The 2,500-nt window shown below is 79.4% G+C and overlaps 1 non-coding gene across 1 annotated transcript; it reads right to left on the bottom strand.

The window, feature by feature from the left end:
- Positions 1–9: 9 nt before the first annotated feature.
- On the bottom strand, positions 10–162 carry LOC136996669 (5.8S ribosomal RNA). The gene has a single exon (XR_010887633.1). It is a non-coding gene; the product is annotated as a 5.8S ribosomal RNA (ribosomal RNA).
- Between the last annotated feature and the right edge of the window lie 2,338 nt (positions 163–2,500).

The raw sequence follows: 2,500 nt of genomic DNA, 5'->3' as shown, positions 1-2,500 counted from the left end.
ACCGCCAAGCGACGCTCAGACAGGCGTAGCCCCGGGAGGAACCCGGGGCCGCAAGTGCGTTCGAAGTGTCGATGATCAATGTGTCCTGCAATTCACATTAATTCTCGCAGCTAGCTGCGTTCTTCATCGACGCACGAGCCGAGTGATCCACCGCTAAGAGTTGTCTCGGTTTCGGTCCCCGCCGCGCGCGCGGGGGGACCGGGCAGCCTTCGGCAGCCCCTGAGGGCCCCCCCTCCGCTCCGCCTCCCTCCTCACGCCGACGCCGGCTGCTGAGCGAGGGACGGCCGAGAGCCAGAGAGAGGGGCTCGCCCCGCTGACCGTACGAGCACAGAGTGGGGGGGGGAAAAAGGGAAAAGGAAAACCCGAACGAGAAGGGCGGGGAGCCCTCGCTCCCGACCTGGGACAACCCTTTGCTCGCTTCGAGTCCGGCCCAGGCGCCCAGGCTCGGCCCGGCCCGGCGGGGAGCAGCGCGCCGGCCGCGCCGCCTGCCTCAGGGACGCTGGGGGAGGGGGCGGCTCCCCGCGGACCCCCAGCGTCGGAGCCCGGCCGCCACCGGCAGCGGCACCGGCCGCTGCCCGCGCGCCCGCGGCCCACCGGCCCCGCGCTCCCCAGCTCCTCGCTCGCCTCGCCGGCCTCCGGCTCCGCCGTGGCCCCGAGGCGGCGCCCACGCCCGCGCGCGCGCACACACAGCCTCCCGGACGACACCACGCGCTCTCCCGTCCCTTCCGCGGACAGACGCCCGGCGGCGGGCGGGCGGGCAAGGCGGGACGGACGGGGACGGCGCCCGCTCTCCCCGTCTCCACGCGGAGAACGGGGGGGGCCGCCCCCGCCGCCCGCCTGCCGCCCGCCCGCCGCCCGGCGAAGCCGGGTTGGGCAGAGCGAGGCAGGCGCGCCGGATGGCGGAGTGCCGGCGGGTAGGGCGCCGCCGCCAGCGGCCACGGCGGCAGACCGAGAGCCCCGGCCAGGGAGGAGAGCGGATCGCGCCGAGGCGCGGCGTCCGCACCACCCGCGGTGGGTGGGGGCTCACCGTCCCGGCGAGAGCACGCGCTCGCGCCGGGGTCACGCGTTCGAGGCAGGCCGGCGCCAGCCGACCGCGCGGCGTCCCTCCGCCGAGACCAGACCGCGGAGAGAGGGGGCAGGGTACCCCTCTCCGTCCCGGCTGCCCGCAGGGCGAGCGCGGGGCGCGCCGGCTGGCATGGGGGGGCACGGCGCCCGCGCGCGCCGGCCCCCCGGCCCTCCGGCAGCACACCCGGCTGCCCCCCGGGTCGCATCGGGCCGCCCGAGTCTTTAAACCCCCGCCCGGCTCTCCCGCCGAGAACCCTCGGGCCCGGAGCCCGGGGCCCATGGCCATCCCTACCCGGGGCGGCTACCGGCGGCCGCGGTGGCCGGAGGCCCTCCGCTCCTCCCGCCACCCCGCCCCCCCCCCCCCCGCCCGGCCCGCTCGCAGCACGGTCCCCGCGGCACGGCGCGGGGCGGCTGGAGCGGTGGGGGGGGGGAGAGAAAGGGAAAGCGGAAAGGGCGGGAGGGCACGGCCGGTGCGGCGCTCACGGCGCGGCGCCCGGGAGGAGCGAGCTGGCACACGGGACCACACGGGTGGGTCACCGAGGGGGGGCAGGAGGAGCGCGGACGCTAGGTACCTGGCCCTGGGGTGAGGGAAACGACCTGAAATCCCCGCGGGGGTGCCTCCCCCGCCGCCGCCCGCCGCCGGGCCGCCGCCGCCTCGCGGCGACGGCGGCAGCCTCGGCGGCAGCAGCGAGGCGGGACGCGGAGGGGAAACCCGGCACCCGCCAGCCGGCTCCGGCGCCCCTCGGCGGAGCGTCCGCCCGCGGGGTGCGCCCGACACCCGCCGCCACGACCTCGTCCTCCTCCCGGGGCCCGGGGTTTCCCTCAGTAACCCGGCGCCCGGCGGCAGCTGCGCCCGGGAGGAGAGCCGTGGTTTGGGCCGCCCGCTCGGGCACGACCCGTCGCCTCGCGTGGCCTGGCGCGACGGCCCCCGCTCGGGGTCCGCCGCCGCCCGGCGCCCGCCCCGCGCGCCATCCCGGAACGCCTGTCCTCGCCGTCTCTGCAAGACGGGCTGCTCCGCCGCAGCCCGCCGCGGGTCCGCCCCCCACCGCTTAGGGGTGGCGACCCGTCGGCACCCGTCCCGACCCGGGGTGCCATCTCGCTCGCGTCTCCGCCCGCCGCTTCCTCCCGCGGGCGCCGGGGGAGCAAGCCCCGCCGACCCTCCCGCGCACTGCCGCCCGCTCCCCGCCAGACCCTCCCCCGGGCCCGACCCTCCCCTGCCCCGGCGGCGGCGGATCGCCGTCGGGTGACAGGGGGGGGCCGGCTCCCGGCGGTGGGCACCGGCGGCGGGCGCCAGCGGAGGCGAGAGGGGCAGACGGGGGCGGTCCCCCACCGGCCTCGGGGAATCGGCGGCGGGCCTTCGGCGAGCGAGCCCCGGGAGGGCCGTACAGCCGCCGGCGGGCCGAGCCCCGTGCTCGGCCCTGTGGCGCAGAGTGCA

The sequence above is a fragment of the Apteryx mantelli genome, unplaced genomic scaffold, assembly GCF_036417845.1.
Source record: "Apteryx mantelli isolate bAptMan1 unplaced genomic scaffold, bAptMan1.hap1 HAP1_SCAFFOLD_63, whole genome shotgun sequence".
NCBI classification, from domain to species: Eukaryota; Metazoa; Chordata; class Aves; order Apterygiformes; family Apterygidae; genus Apteryx; species Apteryx mantelli.
The sequence above is the reverse complement of the archived record's forward strand: the minus strand, read 5'-3'. Positions and strand labels throughout refer to the sequence as shown.